Source organism: Dipodomys spectabilis, unplaced genomic scaffold (genome assembly GCF_019054845.1).
Source record: "Dipodomys spectabilis isolate Male_0828 unplaced genomic scaffold, ASM1905484v1 ptg000140l, whole genome shotgun sequence".
NCBI classification, from domain to species: Eukaryota; Metazoa; Chordata; class Mammalia; order Rodentia; family Heteromyidae; genus Dipodomys; species Dipodomys spectabilis.
Window position 1 is genome coordinate 23,925,516 of NW_024870817.1, and position 21,562 is coordinate 23,947,077.

Below are 21,562 nucleotides of genomic sequence, written 5' to 3' on the forward strand. Positions count from 1 at the left end.
CATGGTCAGCAGTTCTAGTAAACAAATTTGATGGGCAAGAAAACAAGCCATCTGCTAAAAATGAGTTTTAGAGATTTCCTGTGGATTTCAATTATCCATCCTGTCTCTGTGCTCAATTTTACTATTGATAAGCCAGAGCTGTTTTAGAGAACCAAGGATGAAATGCCTTCCCTGCTTGGCTCCAAGAGTAACGCCGATAGCTGCCATGACCCCAAAGCAACTCTGATATCCCACCAAGAACCCAGTGTCACACTGTCAGCCAGGGCAATCTTCAGTCCCAGAGCCCGTGTGGTACTTGAGAGTAATGTACATGTGTCAGGCACTGATTCCTGCAGAAAAACTAATTTTATTGAGATGAATCCTGTGTAAAAGTAACCCATGTGAAGTCACCAGCAAAACACAAATGCCTAGATTTCGGAATGCCTAGATTTTACTTATTTGGCAAAACGGTATTTCCAAGCAATTATTTTCTTTAAAAGAAAAGAACCAGTCACAACCTAACACAACACCCAAGTAAAACTGTATACAATTAAAACTTCTACACTCTTATAAAAACTTAGCATTGATGTGAGATGCTCCCAGGGAAAGTCCATCTGGACTCACACCGAGCCCGCACACCCAAGACATGTCCCCATTTCACCTTGACCTCTGGGGCCAGTGAGAATGCCCATGATCTTACTTCTTTGTATTTTGAAGATGTAGGCGGTGGGAAGGGGAACACCATCAATGGAAACTGTTTACTTGCAGTAATATCACTGAGGAAGTGCTCCCAAAGCAGTGCCCCCAACCTCCTCCAGGATCCTGGATAATTAGAAAGGGTATACAGTGAACATGCTTACCAAGAGAGGCAAAAATAAATAAACAAAAAAACAACGAAGGGGATCAGAGCTCCCCTTTGCTTCTGGTTATAAAGCTCTGCTCATCTGCAATTCAGGCAAGCCTCAACTTCTCACTGCTCTCAAAGCATGAAAACCTCTTCCTCAAAGAGAACCTAAACTGTGCACCCAGCACCAGTTTTCATTAGGCTCCCGCATCGAGAAAAATGGTCTCACATATCTTGGGTCAAGGACAGGGGGCAATCCTGGCCTACTCTACTTTGTGTGGGGGAATTCCTAACCTAACTGTCTCATAAGCAACTCACTCAGAACTCTTGCACTCTGCTTACAATTTTTCAAGCAGGTCACAGATGGTCACTTTGTTAGGAAATTTAGGCTTTCCTAAGCATCGATGGTTAGCCAGATAGTTCTAGTGGAAGTATAGATAGATCAAGAAATCCAGACTGGACAACCAGAGACCACAAAGGAGCTGCTACAGTATTCCATCTGGGTGTTTCTCAAAGTGTGGCCCCTGAACCCACAGCCTCAGCCTCAGCTGGAAATGGTAGAAGTGGAAACTCTCAGAACCTACTCCAGCAGTGGGTCAGCAATGCAGGCACTGGCTAGTCTTTCGATGATCGTGATGCTCACTAAAGTTTGATGATCACTGATGCTGACCAGAAACGCTGACTGCCTGCACTAAGGACAGGAGCTGGGGATAGGAAGAAAGGGAAGCATCAAAGGCAGGCAAGGTTCACAAACTGAGACATGTGGACAATGGAGGAGAAGAAAATGCAGCTCAAAGATTCCGGTTTCAGTGACTGAAAAGTAACCAAGAATACAGGAGGAGAGGACCAAAGACAGCCTTAGAGAACACCAATGTTGAGGCCAAGAAGAGGCAGAGAAATCCACTAAGAGCTGGAAGAAAAGGCAAACGATGATTCTCCTAGAATATCACCACTCAAGTTTTGTGTCCTACCTCTACTTACTTATATAGCTAGTCATAATGGACAAGTTGATATCTTATCATCTCCAGAGGAGCCAAAGTAGTATTTTCATGCAACTGAACATTCAATTAAAAAATTCCTTTATTGTTAGTCTTTCCAACAGCCATTCTTTACTTTTGTCTTACCAGAAGTCACTGACTTCTGTTTGGTGATCTGGGTAATTCTAAAGACAACACAGTCTATTTGTGAACAAAGCACAGGCATTTAATTTCCCTAATAAAACAATTGTTTAGGACTAGGCATATGACTTGAGTTGGACCAATATATATTCATCTCCGGTGTTTGCAAGCAATACTGAGAGAGAGCTGTTCTTTTTATTTTTAAATATATGCTCACTGCTTGTCAAAAGATGCATGTAACATCTTGACAAAATGCAGGAATGGAAGCAATATTGTGGAAAGCAAAGTGGAAAGACACCAAGACCCTCAAGATTTATGTTTTGCCATAAGGACTCTCAGTTCCTGTGAGCTAAGAAATTGCCCTTTTTCTTATTAAGTAAGGTTGAGTGAGCTTTTCCTTGTGTTTAAAACAAAAAGAAGACCAATGAAAACAAATTACTTCCTCTTGTTGATATTTGAAAAATCTGATGATCTGTATCCCGAGTGGAAAAAAAGGCTCACAAACTACAGCTTCATCAAGATGTGGCTTCCCTCACCAAGGATATAAAACAATCACAACCCAAACAAAGAAGAGTGGCTTCAACCTGAGCAGAAGACAAATGGTACTGCAGCTGAGAGATAAGAAAACCTCTTTCATAGCTGTCTTTGGACCAGAAACACACATGGTAGTTCAGAAAGATTAAGGGTCTAAACAGAAGCTTGGGGGACTAATGAACCCCAATGTATCATGTACCAGCCAGCAGTCCCTATGCCAAAGCTTCTCCAATCACAGTAGCTCTCAGAAGAGTCCTCAAGGGAGGGTTCCTGGGAAATCCATTCCTTGAGGTCTGGCACATTCAATTGTGGTTTTTATACTTGAAGGACAATGTCATTAGCGATAGAACAATTGTCTCACTTTGTCTTTTCTAGATTGTCTTGGATATGTGTTGCTACTCTCTCCTAGCTTAAAACATTGCTATTAAAGACTGATGCCAATCTGATTTTTTCCTTTTTAAAAATTTTATTTTATTGTAAAGATGCTGTACAGAGGGGTTACAGTTACATGAGTGAGGTCATGACTACATTTCTTGTCCAGCATTGTTACCCCCTCCTTTGTTGTTCTCCCACTATCCCTTCCCTCCCCCACCTCCTCCACTCCTCCCCCTGACTTCTTTTTCTTATAAATGGCTTGGATAGTTTTCCTCCAGTGTCTCAAAAATTTTTTCATTATGGTGCATTTATTTTGCTAGAATATATCTTAATGTTGTCTATTCCAGATTAGTTTTGCAGTACTTGTAAAATTATTGGGATTTGAACTCAGACTCTGCCTACAGACTCTGTGCTTTTACATATGACATTATCCCAGGACTACTTGAGTACTGACAGGGAAAACTGAAAGTACGAAAAATGATATGCTGCCCTCCTGATTGGAAAATCATCAGTAGGAAGACGTTGTCTGGCCTGAATGAATCTAAATAGTAGTTATGGTAACTATCCTGACACAACTATTTTTTCTCTTTTCTCTTTGAATCCAGGGCCTCAGTGTGATGCCTGGCAAGTGCTCTACCATTAAGTTATGTTAGCTATATCCCCAGCCCTGAATTTTTAAATTTCACATATTTACATATATTTACAATTAAATAGTTTCAATTTTACATATTTGCATATTTATAGGTTACAGTGTGATATCTCAACTATGAATACCTAGTGTAATGATCAGATCAGAATATCCATTACCTCAAATAAGTTACTATTACTTGGAACTGGGAACATTTAAAACCCTATGATCTATTTTGAAGTACATAATTGTTGACAAGTATAGTTATTTTGCCATGCTGTACAACATTAGGATTATTCTTTCTATGCAATTGTACCCCTGCACCCACTGACTATCCTCTCTCCATCCCTACAGCCCATGTTCATTATACCCTACACATCTATGGGATCAATTTGCTTAGCTTCCAAGTATTGCAGAATTTATAGTATTTATCTTTGTAGATCTGACTTCCTTCACTTAACATAATGTCTTCTAGTTCCAGCCATGTTCCAGTATGCCATTTTTAATTTGTTAAATGACTGTGAGATCCAAGTAGAAGAATAAGTATCAGCAACAGGAAGAAAAGGGTATTAGTCTTTTTCTCTGCCACATGTAACAATGTACTACAAAGATATAAGTGTCAAAAATGGTATGGTTCTGGCAGCATAAACAATGAAAAATAACAGAATTCTGGACCTAACTATGTGTACTCATGGGTGTGCATGCATGTGTGTGTAAACATAGGACACACTATATAAAAAAGTGCCACTAGGCACCAGTGATTCACACCTGTAATCCTTGCTACTCAGAAGGCTGAGATCTGAGGATCAAGGTTCAAAGCCAGCCCAGGCAGGAAAGTCTACAAGACTCTCCAATTAATGACAGAAAAAGCCGGAAGTGGTGATGTGGCTCAAATGGTAGAGTGCTAGCCTTGAATAAAGAGAGCCTAGAGTTCAAGCCCCAGGACTGGCCAAAAAAAAAAAGTGACATTTCCTATCAGTGGGAAACAAGTGGGTATTCAATGATAATGCCGAGCTAACTGGTTAACTACGTGGGAAAAAAATTAAGTCAGCCTCACGCACCATGCCAAAAATACTTCCAGATACATTCTAAATGAAACTATTAAAAACAGTATAAGCAAATTTTTATATCACTTAAGGGCTCAGAAAGCTTTTGGTAAAAATATCAAAGATACAAACCCAAAAGAAAAATTATGTTTTGATTAATAAAAAAATTCTCAAAAGAATACTGAATATTAAAATATGAAACAAACTTAAAAAAGTAATATATGGCCAAAAAAGGAATTGGCATCCTATTTGAATTTTTAAAGTTCCAATAAGACAGTAATAAAAATGGCAAGCACCCCAATTAAAAATAGGTCAGAAAAAGTACATGCAATTTACAAAACAAACACACAAGAGGGCTGTAAAAATTATGCAACAATGCTCAGTCTCTCTGGCAATCCAAAAATGCAAATAAAAACAAATAGATTCCAAAGATTTTTACAATGACGATCACTGGAGCTGATTATCATGGAGGGTCTGGAGTGATCAGCATTTTCATACTCTGCCAGAGGGAGAAGAAAACTGTCCTAGGAACACTGAATACCTTTACACACACACACACACACACACACACACACACACACACACACACACACACACACACACACACACACACACACACACACACACACACCATGCCTTCCTGGGAATTCTAACTGAAACAGCTGAATTCCAAAATGAATCCAAAACTTTTTTGATCACAGTCCCCTTTCCTCTGTTTATACATCTGACAAGATATTTATCATGAGATAATTTGGCTGCCATAACCACAAACTGTTGGGGTAAAAGGACCCTCAGATACAGATGCCAGCTCCGTTCAGCCACAGTTGGGGAACCAATAAATGATCAGCTGTAACAGGATACATCCCAGCACCCAACACCCAAACCCATCTGCTACAACCAACACTCACAGATATTTGGTGAGTGGGTGTTTAATTTAATACATCATTAAAAAGCTGAAAAAGCGCTTGGTAAATGGAAGATTACTTTGCTCCTGGGCATAAAACATAGGCTGCTGAAGAACTAATGCTGCCAGTATTGCTATTTGGTAAAAGGTTTTTAATATATGATCAATCTGTAATTCCTTTCCCCATGTGTAGCTAAGGGATAATGTCTCTTGCACAGGGCAGATGTTGAAGCCACATTCCTCAGGGGTGGGTCTTGGCACACCAGGCCATTGATAAATGATAAGTATTATGATGATGATATAGTCTTCATTCTTTTAGAAAATACCACAGTGAGCCAGAAATTAAATAGGTGCCTCATATTTGTCGTCTCACTTAAAAAGTTCTTTCTTTAGTGTGCAGCAAAAATGTAATCCCAGAACATTTGACTTGCTCTCTTATGTCAACTTCTAAATTATCTAACTTTGAATCTGTGCAAAGTTAGATGCTGGGAGGGAGTATCACAGAAGAGAGAATGTTTTATACCCTTTTTTATTATTACAAATATCCTCTTGGACCTCATGGTTAAGGATGTTTTCTAAGAATCTGAGAATTGGAAAATCCCCTTCACCTTTCATTTTACAGACTGTGAATAAAGCAGAAGGGAGTACATGGTGTACCCAAGGTCACATGTTGAGTGAGATATCACAGTGGATAAAACTGAGGTCTCTGGACTGCTAAGCCAGTGATTCTTCCATCCTGCTCTTCTCTTTCCTCCTGGTAACCCTGAAAATGCTCTTCATCAGAAAAGATAAGCATATTGGGGGAGGTAGGGGAGGGAAGGAACAGTAGGAGAAAAACAAAGGAAGTGGTAACAATGTTCAACAAGAAATGTACTCATTACTTTACTCATGTAACTGTAATCCCTCTGAACAGCATCTTAAAAATAAAATAAAATTTAAAAAAAGAAAAAAGAAATTATAAGCATATAATAGCACATTTTCAGATTGGAATTTGTAGCTCATCAGAGAGGAGAAATTTGAGGAGACACCATTGGAACCCCAGTGGGGCTGGCCTAGAAGGACCAGCTTGCACAAAGAAGAAAACCTCTTTACATCACACACACTAAGCTACCATCACCCATCCAATTAGAAGAAAAATCACACTGGAGAACTATACCATCATCTTGTTCAAGAGTTTAATGTCTAACACTTGGTTTAATATATGTGTATATGTATGTGTGTGTGTGTTTATATATATATATATATATATATATATATATATATAGTAAATGTTCCAAAACCAAGAGAGAAATAATAGATTCATAGAAGATTCAGATTCTGAGTTACTATGTACAATGTCAAAATGACTGCAGTTAATATGTCCAAAGAATTCAAAGAGAAGATATAAAAATGTTTGGAAAAAACTTGGAACTGGGTTCTGGGAAGGTGGCTCAGTGGTAGAGTGCTTGCCTTGCATGCAGGAGGCCCTAGGTTTGATTCCTCAGCACCACATAAGCAGAAAAGGCCAGAAGTGGTGCTGTGGCTCAAGTGGTAGAATGCTAGCCTTGAGCTGAAGAGCTGAGGGATAGTACCCACACCCAGAGTTCAGATCCCACGACCGACAAAACAAAAAACAAAACAAAAAACAACAACAACAATAAAACCAGGAACTATTAAAAATCAAGTGAAAAATTCAGTCCTAAAAATACAATAGTTAAAATTAATCACTAAATGGCATGGTTTATAAAGCTATTAGGCTCAGTGAGCAAAGAGTTGGGGAACTGGAACAGATATTAGGAAAGCCATATGTATATAATACCATATGAAGAGGATAAGACAGAGACGTAGATCAGAAACAGTATTTGAAGGCAAGATGGCTAAGGATATTACAATGCTGAAGAAATAAAACAGTCCCCAAAGTCAGGAAAAGTATAAAGAAAGAAGACATAGAAAACTATACCTAGGTGAATTATAGAAAAACTCCTAAAAGCAAAATAAAAGTGAAATAGCTAGAGGGAGAAAAAGCAAACTGCTTTCAAAGAGCAGTAATAGTAAGGCTGACAACTAACTTCTTAGTAGGAATAATGGGAGTGAGAACACAATGAAATAGCATCTTCAAAGTGCTAAAATAAAACATATGCTCTATACGTTGCAAAAAATATACTTCAGAAATAATAAAATAAAAACTTACAGGTTAACAAAAACTGGGAATCTGTCACTAAACAAATTTGACACTAAACAAATATGAAAGGGAGATCTTGAAGCTCCAAGAGAAGGATCACAGCTGGAGGCTCACAGATGGAGAAACTCATGAATATCCCTGGAAAAAGGTAAATCTGCAAGTAAATATAAATCAATAGGATGCATAAAGCAATAACACCCTCTGGAATTTAAAAATAAATAGAAGTAAAATTCATGACAACAAAATCATAAGATTAAGAGGAAAATAACTGGATTTTAAGTATTCTATGATCCTCCTATTGTTTGGGAGAAAGGTAGAGATATTAATATTAAGCCAATCAGTTAAAAGTATTTTTAAATTGCCATTAATTGCAAAGGGAATAATAAAGAATGCAACTAGCAAAGTAGTGGGGTATAGAATAAAACACTTAATTAAAAAAAGCAAAATAAGAGAAAAATGTTGCTATAGAACAGGTAAGGAAAGTAGAAAGTAAGGTAATAACATTAAATAAGATAATAGCATTAATACAAATATATTACTATTTATATTTAATACACACGAACTTGGTTCCTCTTGCACTAAGAATAAAATTTTAAACCACCAACCTTCTCACTTATAGCAGTAATACACTCCAGGAAAAATATAAAGAATATCTACCAGAAACACTGGAGAATGAACAAAAGTGGACATATTTTTGGAGGGGATTAGGAACTTGGAGAAAAATCCAGTATCTGTTCAATCACCTAGGTTTTTTGTTTGTTCATTTGTTTACTTTTGCAGTGATAAAGATTGAGTCCAGGGTCTTGTAAATACTAGGCAAATACTCCACTGAGCTATACTTCCAACCCATTACAGTTTCCCAGTTTTTCAGTTTTTCACCATGAGGATAAGCTACAGTCACAGCACATTTTGGGGTGACCAAACTCTGGAAGAGAATTCACCATTATTTTTGCCTATAATACTAGAAGATAGATCCTGGGCAGCAAGAGCTGTTAGTGAGGGAAGAATCCCAGCAAGCAGGTAACTAGAGAAGGAGATGTCTAAATGGTGAAAAGAGATGCAAAGGAGTCCAGTAAAGATTTTTAAACATCTTAATGAAATATGTCCCACTTCAGTGACAAAGTGCTCACAGTTTGAGACTAATCAAATTAACTGCCTGCATAAACAATGCAAAACAAAACAAGGAGTCTTTACAACATAGCATTCACAATTTCTATGATAAACTCCCAAATCATTCCACATGAGAAAAATAATGGGCTGGATGTCAGTGGCTCACACCTGTAATCCTAGCTATTCAAGAGATTGATATCTGAGGATAAGGTTTCAAAACCAGCCTGGGCAGGAAAGTCCATGAGACTCTTATCTCCAATTAACTGCCAAAATGTTGGAAATGGTGCTGTGGCTCAAAGTGATAGTGCTTGAGCACAAAAGCTCAGGAAGAATGCCCAGACTCTGCTAGTTCAAGCCCCAGGACCAGATGTAGGAATTACCAGACAAGGATGTTAATGCTTCTATTATAACTGTGCTCAATGAGGTAAATAAAAAATGCACATAACAAATGAAAAGAGAAGAAATATCAGCTAAAAGTCGAGACCACAAAAAGGAACAAACAAGTCGTTTCCTAACAAAAATAAATGATAAATGTTTAAGAAAATGGAGCCAGGTACTGGTGGCCCATGCCATCTACTCAGGAGGTTGATATCTGAGGATTGTGATTCAAAGCCAGCTAAGGCAGAAAAGTCTGTGAGACTCTTCAATTAATTGAAAAAAAAAAAAAAAAAAAAAGAAATCCAGAAATGGAGCTGTGGCTCAACTGATAGAGTGATTTTAAAAAAAGAAAAGAAAAAGCTCAGGGACAGCATCATCTAGGTCCCAAGTTCAAGCCCCAGGACCAGCACCAAAAAAAAAAAGTTTAAGGAAATGGGTTCTCAAACTGTCCTGTTTTTCTCATTTCACATTCTATTCCTGCATCTGATCATCATATCATTTTTATTATATTATATATTATAGTATATTATTATATACTAAGAAAAGCCAAAAAGAAATATCTACCACAAATATTGGTTTTAAAAAACAAAAGGAACAAACAGAAAACCTTATTGAAAATAAAATATTGGAAACACTTACTGGATAGAATTAAGAGCAGCACAGAGATGAGAGAGGAAAAAGATTCTGAACATGTTAGATAATAAAATTATCTAATATAAAGATGAGGGAAATGATAGGAAAATAGAGAATGATAAATAAGGAACATCAGAAAAATCTAGTTTATCTAAGTTAGCACAGAAGAATAAAAAAGACAATATAGACCACCTTGATGACTGCAGGGTAAGCAAACATTTTTTGACCAATATTAAACTTGTATCCACCAAACTGGGGCCATTTTGAGAAATGGTATCCAATTACTAGTCCTCAAAAATGAGAATAAACTGAGACAGGCCCACATTGGAAATACGGTGACACTATCTAACTCTTAGGGAAATACTGAACGGGGATGTACCCAAATGTACACTAAAAGATTTATACAAGAATTTTCAAACAGCTTTTTCAGATTATCTTCAAATGGAGAAAATAAAATGTTCATTAACATTAGAATAAAGTAACTGTAGTATAATAATGCAATGAGATTACAGTATAATATAGTATAGTATAATAATGGCAATGACATGAAATACTACAAAATACAACAATATGGATTTAATTCTCAAATGTAATATTAAGCGAAAGAAGCCAAACCTAAAATAATACATGCTGTATGATTTAGTTTATATAAGATTTACAAGCAGGCAATGCTATTCTATGGTGTTATAATTCCAAAAAGGTACAAAGTAATGATTGAGAGGGCCACTGAAGGTTTCTGAGGTACTAGTTCTATTTTTTGGGGGGGGGTCTGGTCATGGGAGCCTGAACTCTGGGCCTGGGCGCTGTCCCTCAGCTCTTCAGCTCAAGGCTAGCGCTCTACCACTGAGCCACCTTCCCAGCCCCTAGTTCTATTTTTTTTAACATGTGGAACATTTATGAATGTGTTCCCTTTGTAGTAACTCGTGATTTTTTATTTTTTCTGTTTGAGTATCATTTTCCAATTAAAATATTTTCTAAAAGAAACCTAAGCCTAAATATAACACATTGTGCTACAACAATCCTGGCAGATATATAGGGAAAATATAGATGACCTTGGAACTGATCGTGACGTTTTAGCTATGGCAACAAAGGCATAACCCATACTGGAAATTAACTTTGGCGTTACAAAAGATACTGTTGGGGCTGGGAAGGTGACTCAGTGGTAGAGTGCTTGCCTTGCATGCATGAGGCCCTGGGTTTGATTCCTCAGCACCATATAAGCAGAAAAAAACAGAAGTGGTGCTGTGATTCAAGTGGTAGAGCGCTAGCCTTGAGCTGAAGAGCTGAGGGGACAGTGCCCAGGCCCAAAGTTCAGGCCCCATGACCGACCGAAAAAAAAGAAAAAAAGATATTGTCAAGGGAATAATAAAACGTATCACAGAGTGAGAAAATATACATATGGATAAAGATGAGTATCATTTAAAATATACAAAACCTTTTTAAAACTCAACAGTAAGAAAAGGGAAAACTTGATGTAAACAATGCACTAAATGATTTTAAAAGAGCTAAACAGGCACCAAAGAAGATATATATGGCAAATAGGCTTATAAAAATATGCTCGAACTCACGTCATCACAGAAATGCAAATTAAAACAAGTGGGACAACGCTACACATCTATTAGAAAACTCCCCAAACTGACATCATCTATTGCTGGCAAGAATATGGAACAATAGAAATTCTCATTCACTGTTCATGAAATATGAAACAGCATAGCCATTTTGCAAGAGAGTTTGGTAGCCTCTTACAAAACATACTCTTAACACATGATCTACAATTTTATTCTTTGATATTTACCAAATGAGCAGAACACGTGAAGTCCACACATAAAACTGCACACAGATGTTTACAATAACTATAGATGCCAAAACTTGGAAGCAACCAAAATGTCCTTCAGTAGATGAGTTCTAGACAATAGAACATTATTCAGTCCCAAGAAGAAATGAGCTATCAGACCATGAAAAAGATAAAACTAAGTGAGATGGCAATGTGCAAAGACTATACATATAGGTCATGGAGATAGTCTGGAAAAGGCAAAACTATGAACACTATTATCACCAATAGGTAACACTACTCAATGGTCACCAGTGACTAAGGAGAGGAGGAGAGGAATGGACACACTAAACACAGATGATTTTCAGATCAATAAAACTATCTGCATGGCACTACAACGTTGGATACATGTACTTCACATTTATTACCAAGGCTGAACCTTAATGTAAAGTATGGACTTTGGGTGGTAAGGCTGTATGAATGTGGGTACATCAACTGTAACAAATGCACTGCTTTGGTGAGGATGCTGAAAACAGGAGAGGTTGTACATGCCTGGGAAAGGAATATAAAGAAATTGTACTTTCTACACAATTTTGCTGTGAATTCAGAACTGCTCTAAAACATGAAGACAAAACCTGTTTAGTGCTTACTTACATAGTGAAAAGATATGCAAAAAAATCTGTGTTATTATCAATAACAATATATGTATACTTTTTCACTTAAACTGTACTTAAATTGCATGGAATTTAATAAGGCTCCTTCTCCCAGAGAACGTCCTTTATGCCGCAGGCCTGGGTTGGATGACTCTGAGCCAGGAATCTTGCAGCACAAAGCTCCAGGAAGTTAGTGTAAGGTTTAAGGCCCAATCCTTATAGCATTCTTTTGGCTGGCATTTTAGAGTTTCACTAATAGAGATTCAAAATAGCCTTGCCCAGGTAGCCTCTGAGCTGAGGCTGAGCTCTAGTAACCATACCTAGATCATAGGTATGGGGTCACCAGGCAGACAGTTCTAGATCTCCAACTTTTCTGAGTCTGCTGGACATTGCTCCACCAGGATTCAGATCCAATGTCAGGGAAAGTGATTCATGACCTAGCAACCTTTCCCTAGACACCAGCTGCTGGGACAACTGCTACTGGTACTGACTCCTATATGCAAATAGAAGGCTCTCTAGAAAGTACCAAAGCAGCCAGAAAGGAAGGAAAGGCTTCCTTGCAATAAAGGGTGCAAATACTCTCCAGAATGCTCTAATGTCTGACTTCCAGCCCAAGTCCTCCTTTGGCTCCTGAGCCATGTATTCCACTCTGAGAAAGTTGAGGAGCTTCTCCTGGCTGTTCTTGCTAGGGACAGTGCCTCCTACAGACTGGCAGGGAAGAGATAAAAGTTTGAACCATGGGGTCAAGCTGGAGCACACGCCCTGCCATGTGGCTGCCGTAGGACACATCTCAGGGTCAACTTCTGTCCACGGGGACATCTGATCTAGAGGGCAAGAATTCTGGTTTTGTAGACAGACTGTTCACCATTGCTTATAGCTCCCCAATCTCCTTGACAAAGGACCTTGGATCACTAATTATCTGATCTCCTTCAAGTTAAATGTCCTCATCTCTGTGTTAGAAGCCCCAACACCTAGGGTTGTTGTAAGTAGTAAATGGGGAATTCTATAAAGGCTTTAGCAAAGCATCTGGAATACAAATTACCTAATATTGCCTGCCATACCACTGCCCCCAGAGCTCAACAAACTCAGGTCACTCCACCGATATTTCTCTCTCAGATAGTCTAGTGCTCTCGTAAGAGGGAGGTACAGGGAGGTTTGACAACAGGCAAGACAAGGCAATGTGACAAGGAAAAGGGGGATTAGAGTAATGTAGCCCCAAGCTAAGAATGCTGGCAGCTACCAGAAGCTGGAAGAAGAAAGAAAGAATTCTGCCATAGAGCCTTCAGAAAAAAAAGCTGGCTTTGTAAACACCTAGACTTTACTCCAGAAGTAAAACCTGCATTTATCTCAAAGTTCTGGACCTGGAGATCTCCAGCTTTTCCAAGTCTGCTGGATATTGTTCCACCAGGACTCCAATGCACTGTCATGGAGGATGATTCATGATCAAACAGCCTTTCCCCAGACTCCAGCTGCCAGTACAACTGCTGCTGGCACTGCCTCCTACACACAAACAGAAGGCTCTAGAGGGTACCTGAGCAGCTCAAAATAAGGGAAGGGTGCCTTGCAAAGGAGGTAAGAAGAATGTTCTGTTATTATAAACCAGTGAATTTATGGTAATTTGCTAGAGCAGCATTTAGTAACTAATACAAATGATTCGAATCCTGGCCATTATCCAGGTACCCAGACAACAGATACTCAGTTTGAGCAAAGGATTCCAACAAGATCTTCTCAGTGCCACGACGATACCAGCCAGGCCCAGACCAAGGAGAAACCAGAAGGAAATTGGGAGCTGTGGTAGATGACAGCAGGGAACTGGAACTCTAGCGAGCACTGTGGCCTGTGGCTTGGACAAGCATCCTGCACACCTAGTTTACAGCAGCAAGCACAACCCAAGACCCACCGCAGGTGAACCTGAGACCATACAGGAATTGGCTGCCTCAGCTGGAGGGGCTCTGGGTTGTCTTCTCAAAGTATACTCTGTGCATGGGGCTGGTCTGAGACCCATCACCCAACAAGTAGATAAGGACAGAAACTGAGCATACATACTTAGAAATTTCTGGTAATTTGGTATCACTGTGATATTTGGGGAGATATAATTTTATGGCTGCTAATCTTCTAATAAACTACTACAGCACATATATTGTGCCTCTTTATAAAGAAACCACTTATTTTAGTAACTTATTTTCATTGTGTACCAAGTATCGGGCTATCATAACTTGGAAATTGAAAATACACGCAGATAATTCTGGTCCTTTTCACCAGTAAGACTTTTGGCAATCATGGAGAAGACATTGCAGACATTGGGCAGGGGAAACAGGAGTAATGGCACAAGCGTGATTTGCCAGTCCTCCCAGAAGAAGACTTGCATATGATGCCTGAAATGTGAAGAGCAGTACCTCAAGGCAGCACAGCATACCAGCTCTAGGAGCCCTGAGGTGTCCTAGTGAGCACCCAGTCCCCTGCACTCTCTCAGCTATGATCCCATCCACGGATGATAAGGAACATAGGGAAGGCTCTCAAGAGCATTTCTTTCCTCATGGCTCCTGTCCTACTTCATCTGGCATTTTCTAGTCACTTGAACTTCCTCGGTGCACCCAGAGCTGGGATGCATGCTGTGTGGCAGGACAGATTTGGTCCAAATTGGGCCTGCAGGGTAGATAGAAGGAAATGCACATCAAGAAGAGAAAAATGACTATCATGCTGTATTAGCCATGTTGTTTGAATATAGTACAGATGTTCTGCATCTGCTTTCTCACCATGCCTCTAGGTAGCCATACAAGGTCAAGATTGGCATTCTCACTGGCTTGAAGAGGCTTGGAAGTGAGTTAGCACAGCATCCCAAAGACCCAGGTTTTAGAAGTAAGACTTGCATTCAAATTCTACCATTGTCACCAACCAGTTGGGTAACCTTTGTGTTATTATTTAAGCCTTCTGGGTCTGTTTGTTGCACATTTGTAAAATGTGGATGCTAACGCCTGTACCATAAGGTTCTAGTGATAATTAAGTAAAGCAAGATCTAGAAAATAGTTGACACAGTCGCTGGCCCAAAGCAAACAGTAAAGCAATGCAGGTATTCTAAGGTCAGGGCCCTTTCCAACACCTACGGCACCAGACAGGTGAGAACTGGAAAGCTAGAAGCCGAGGAGCATTATAGACTAGTAGGACTAAAAGAACCTATCATCTAGAACAACATGAAGACAGGATGCAGCATGAAATGAAAGGAATTGACTTGAGAATAGCAACTCTTGTTCAAGTCACACCCTATATTTATAATGTAATAGAAAATTATCCTGCTTACAACAGAAGTCATCAAAGAATTCTGGCTTAGAATTAAGCAATGTTTATTTTCTAGGTTTATTTTCTCCTGAATCTAAATTCCCTCATCTTAAGTTTTATTACATATACACACTCCTCAAACTCCACATAATCACCAGCATTTAGTGAAATGTGACATAAAATATAATTATAAATGGAACAAAATAGCTTAATAATGCAATTAAAATAGCTTCATAAGGTGGTATATATTCATTTTAGGTCAGAAGCTTCTAGTAATTAAAGTACTAAACTAAACCCAGTAACAATAAGGGGTAAATTAAGTTACAAACCTTCCCTAATGTTTATTTCATATTCTGAATGAAGTTGGAGAATTTTTGGAGATAGCTAAAATTAGCATTTATCAGAAAAAGAGAAATGAAAATGATAGATTGTTTTCATAATGTCCTTTCAGTATTGCATTAATATGTAAAACTATTCAAGATTTTGAAAAACATTCTCTTTAAAAAAATAATATCAAAAGCTGGGTGTAAGTGGCTTATGCCTATAATTCTAGGTATATAAGAGTCCGAGATCTGATGGTCCTGGCTCAAAGCCAGTCCATGCAGACAAATCCGAGACTCTTATCTCTAATTAACCAGATAAAAAACTGGAAGTGAAGGCATAGTTCAAGTGGTAGAGTACCATCTTTGAGTGAAATGGCTAAGCAAGAATGCAAAGCCCTGAGTTCAAGCCCCAGAACTAGCCTATAAATAAATTAATTTGTAATAACACAGAGTCTTGCTATGATCTCAAGAAGAATATTTCAGACACTTGGCTCCACGTTCTTCATCTCATGAGACCCCGTGAGCAAGATCATTAAGAACTACACTGTTTGTAATGATAATGCACAACCTCTTATCCAGAGGTCTGCTTCCTACCTGCCACAACCATACCACATGAAAGACAACAGCCCAAGAATACTGAATGAACCCAGAGGACAAGCCTATGGAAGAATTAGGTGCACACTTGACCCCTAACTCAGCCAACTGTGTTTACAATGAGGAAAAACAATCCCAAGCCACAAAAACCCAACTATGGTCTCAGAAGTCAGCAGCCAAGAGCAGTAAGCAGACAAAGGGAGAAAACACAGGAGCACTGGTGCCCAGGAAACAGGCTCTGATGAACTCAGCAGCCTCCACAGCATCCCTTTCCAGCATGGGACAAAGGAACAGGTTCACTAGGCTGGCCTTGACCCCTTCATGATATGTGAATGCTCAGTATGGTCTATTGAAGAAATAGAAAACTGTGAAGTATATTTCCAAAGTGATTAAAATAATAATTCTCTTACATTTGCAAGTGTTTAATGGTGTTTCTCATTTATGATGAAAAAGTGCTCCTTGGGAGGTTTGTAGTGTCTAATAGGATGAGTATGAAAAGCAGGAGAGAGCTGTGGTGTGGGGCAAAGAATGCACAATGGTGCCACATCTCAGATCTTCCATTTCCTCTAACATGATGAAAGAGAGTAAGAAGAAATACCAAGTGAAATACAAAATAAAAGCCATATCATACGCAGGTCATGGCTTTCAAAAACATATCTCCTTAGGCACAAGTCTAAATTTTGGATATGAAGCAGACACTGTTGTTTTTCATGTAGTAAGGAACAAAATTGGGAAGTAAAACCCTCACAAAATAAGCTAAGCGTATCAATTTACTTGGGCAAAGTTTGATATTGCCTCCATGAGAAGATGCCTTGGACGTGGTCTGCTTCCCAGGGTTCGTATATTGGAATCATGGTGCCCACTGTGGTAATGGTGGGATGGGATCCAGAGGGAGGTAATTAGGCATTGTCTCCTTTTTGGTACTGAGTTTGAATTCACAGACTTGTGCTATCAATTGAACCACACATCCAGCAGAGGCATCAGATTTGGAAGAGATTAATGTAGATCTCCTGGAGTGAGTTAGCTAAGTGAGAGTGGTTATAAGAAAAGAGGCATTTTTAAAAGAGGGAGCCTGGCTCCATCCTGATCTCTGGCTTACTGTGTTACTATGTGACCTGTCTCTCTCGTGTGGTACTAACCACCATATAGAGATACAGTAAGGGACCTCACTTGAAGCCAAGCAGAGGCTTGATAAAACTATGAGCTACATAAATCTCCTTTCTTTTTTAAGTATACTGCCTTAGGAATTTTGTTATAGCAACAGGAAATAGACTAACATCTTCTGAAAGTTGTTTAAATGGAAGCATAGAAAGAATGGCTACAAACAGGGAATCCAGAAGAGTTTTATGCAAATGATGGTTTAAATCTTTGCATTCTGAACATCAATCATGGATGGTAGATGTTTCCTAAAACTCCTTTGCTAAAGGCCATCTGAACATTCACATGTTAATGTAAATGTCATCTTCCAAAGATGACTTTATAAAAAGGACTAAATCAAGGTGATTGATGACAAGACAAAAATGTTTCTAATATTTAACTCAATAAATACAATTTTCCACAAAGATTCCTGTTTTCTTATCCTTAGAGACTCGGGGTCATATATAGAAAATGTCTAACCCTTAGTGCAGGAAGTCTGAGAGGCAGGGGACATGGTGAGAGCCACCACTCTAGATATCTTGCATTAGGCTGAGGAGGTCAGTGATTAGAACCTCTAGGTCTGGAGACAGGGAGGAGCTGTTGCTGGAGCAACTGGACAGAGTTACAGCAGAGAAAGCGGCACCTTTACAGGTACAGAGAAAAACCACAAAAGTCTTACTCTAAGGGCACTTCCTGGTAAGGCCCACACTATATAGTAAGACTGGGCATTTCTATTCAAGAAAGAAGTACCAGATGAATCTAAGAAACATTCTGAGCTAATATTTTACTAATTTGTCTTTTATTTACTTGGAGCTAATATTAACCTTCAGGTGAATCTGGGTCTCTAAAGGACTAAATGTCACCATGTGACAGATTCTCTGAGGTCATTGTTGGTGAGCCATGCCCCATATAGTGACTTGCACACTGAGATGCTCAGTGTGTGGCTGAGGCTGAACACAGGAGAGAAAGGGGTGAGGGAAGACTCATCAGAGAACCCTGTAATCTTCTGACAACACAGTTCACTCAGGAGTTCCACTATATATTGAGGCAGAGACCTGCCATGAGGAATAAATGAACATAATAATGACAGAGTATAAATGCTGAAAATCAGATAAAATGGCACAGTGATTAGAGCAAGAAGACACATGAGATGGATTGCTGAGGCTCTAGTCTGACATATGAGACCTGAAGAGTTTGTCTGCCTTAATGGGCAGCCCCAGAGAGGGACACAAGGTGTAAAAGCCCCAAAGGCCAGGAAAACTTGCCTTATTTTAAGAAAGAGAAAGGAAACCAGTGTAATGTCATATTTCCCATGCTAAGTGAAGTAAAGCACACACACAAATGTCACACCTCAAAGACAATCTTTATACTTGATCTTAGCCAACAGCCCGAGAGGCAATCTACAGACAACTTTGAGCAGTTTTTCTAAGCTCTACTAACCTTGGCAAACAATATGGATGACAAATCCATATCCTATATGACAATCACTGGAACAATTCAGGCAATTTGTCACGCAGTAACTCCACTCACAACTTAATTCTTTACAAAATTAATTCAGCATAAAGGGTAACACACACCACCTGTTTCCACTCAAGAATAAAAGTACAGATACTCTATCTTGCTTCAGCTTTATATCATTTTTAAGAACACTTAATGGTTCCCTTTTGCTGTGCTCACAGATAAACTAATAGTTACTTTGAAGCTTTCCAATCTCATACGGTTATGGTGGTTTTTTTTTTTTCTTGGTGAAATATTTAAGTGAAATCCAGCATTTTAAGACTATCTCAGAGCTCTTTTCACTTGGGAATACAAAGAATTGTAATCCTCTTAACAATTCTCACAAGTTGTCAAATCTGACTTTTACTGTGGGTGGATCCTCACTAGTTCACAGAATGACTGGAGAGAATTGTGTAGTGAAAAAGCAATTAAGAGCAAGTCCACAGCTGCTTCTTTGCTAGTTCTTCAGTTGGATCACAAGATATTGTCTCCTTTGTGCGGGCTGCAAGCAGCACAGTGCTGTTCCCTCACAAGCAGCAGCAGACTGATGTTCTCCTGGCGTGGAAGACCACAAACACACACTCTATCCTAGTCTCATCTGCAATTGTTGATGAGTGCAACCTTTGGGAGCAATTTAAAGTTGCTCTCTCAAAAGACAAAGATTATATAACCAAAGATATATGATGCTCAGGAAGGGGAAATAGTCTTTTATTAACAATATAAGGATTATATGTGCAAATTATGTAAAGGAATTTGTCAACAGAAGCAAAAAATTCCAAAGAAAGGTAAACTCCACATTGTAAAAAGTGGTTAGTTCTAGTGGAATGGGAACTAGAGGAGGTGATGAGGGGGAGGGACATATGTAGTATACATGTGTGTGCACGCGCACGCACACACACGCATGTGTGTGCAAGTACTGGAGCTTGAACTCAGGGACTGAGCACTGTCTCTCAGCTTTTTCTCTTAGCTGGCACTCTACCACTTGACCTACAGCTCCACTTCATCTTCTTGATGGTTATTTGGACATACTAGTCTCACAAACCTTCCTACCTGTGCTAGCTTTGAACCATGATCCTCAGATCTCAGCTTACTGAATAGCTAGGATTACAGGCATCAGCCACTAGTACCCAGCACAAATATATTTTTAAGTGGAGATACTAGGATTTTTACATTTTTTTGTGCAAAAAGTAAGCCAAGAGATAAAATTCCATCTGGTTATTCCCCAATTTTGCCCCCATTTTCTTTCTCTTAATCTGAATATTTATATGGACTTTTATCGGTACCATAATCTTCATGGCTTAACACTCAAGTCTGTATTTGCTAGAATTCTTTTTTAAAATATTTTATTATCTATAAGTAGTTGTACAAAGGAGTTGCCATTCAACAAAGCAGTTTATAAATACAACAACTCCTCTTTTTTTTTTAATTTTATTTTATTTTATTTGAGAACATACTGTACAGAGGGGTTACAATTACATGGGCAGGATAATGCATACATTTCTTACCAAGCATTGCAGCCTCCTCCTTTGTTTACCCTTCAACTCCCTTCCCAGCCTCCCCCCTCCCCCCCACCCAATCATACCCCCCCTTCCCCCCCCATTGACATTGTAAAACTGGTTTTGACATGACATTTTGTACTTCTCATTGTTGCAACAGGTCCACCTGAATCCTTAAACGACTTGTTTGTCCCCGTCTCCTCCACATGTTATACTGACATTAAATATAGTGAAAGCGGGGGTTACACTGTGGGGGAGGGACATACAAAGCAACAAAGAAATAATGTTATAAATGCGTTAGAAACACATGCATGAAAGAAACAAAAACATTAAAATATATATTTGAGGGTTCGTTTTCCTAACATCACATTATCTGACTTTTTCCGCTTGACTCATACCTATACTAGATATTGCAAATAAGGGAAACCATGGGACCTATGTTTCTTTGGGCCTGGCTTACTTCACTTAATATAATTTTTTCCAAGCCTTTCCATTTCCTAACAAATGGGGCAATGTCAGTCTTTCTGATGGAGGCATAGAATTCCACTGTGTATATATACCACATTTTCTTGATCCATTCATCTACTGAGGGGCATCTGGGTTGGTTCCATATCTTAGCTATGGTAAATAATGCTGCAATAAACATAGTTGTGCTGGTAGCTTTAGTGTGGCCTTACAACAACTCCTCTTGACGAATGTCACCCATTTCAACATTTTCACCCACCCCTCCGAACCCCTCCCAACCCGTCCCTTTTCTTAGTTCCTAGGATCCACGTTGAATTTTTCCCATTTAACATAGCAGTTTATGTAAACAATGTATCTTGATCTGTGTCACCCCTTCACCATCTTCATCCTCCTTCTGACACCCCCTTTCTTTTTCTCAACTGTGGCATATACAATGTATTCTTGCCTGCATTTTCCCCACCTCCCTCCCACCCTTCATTCTTCTACTCCTCTTCCCTTTCCCTGCCTTGCAAGTATCCATTTACTGGTAGTTATTTTGTTGGGCTTGGACTTAGTCTTTCTGAAGAAATATACTATTTGAGCTCTCTATAGAGTCTATTATACTTCAGTTAATTCATTTGGAACTGCTTGCATACCTCCC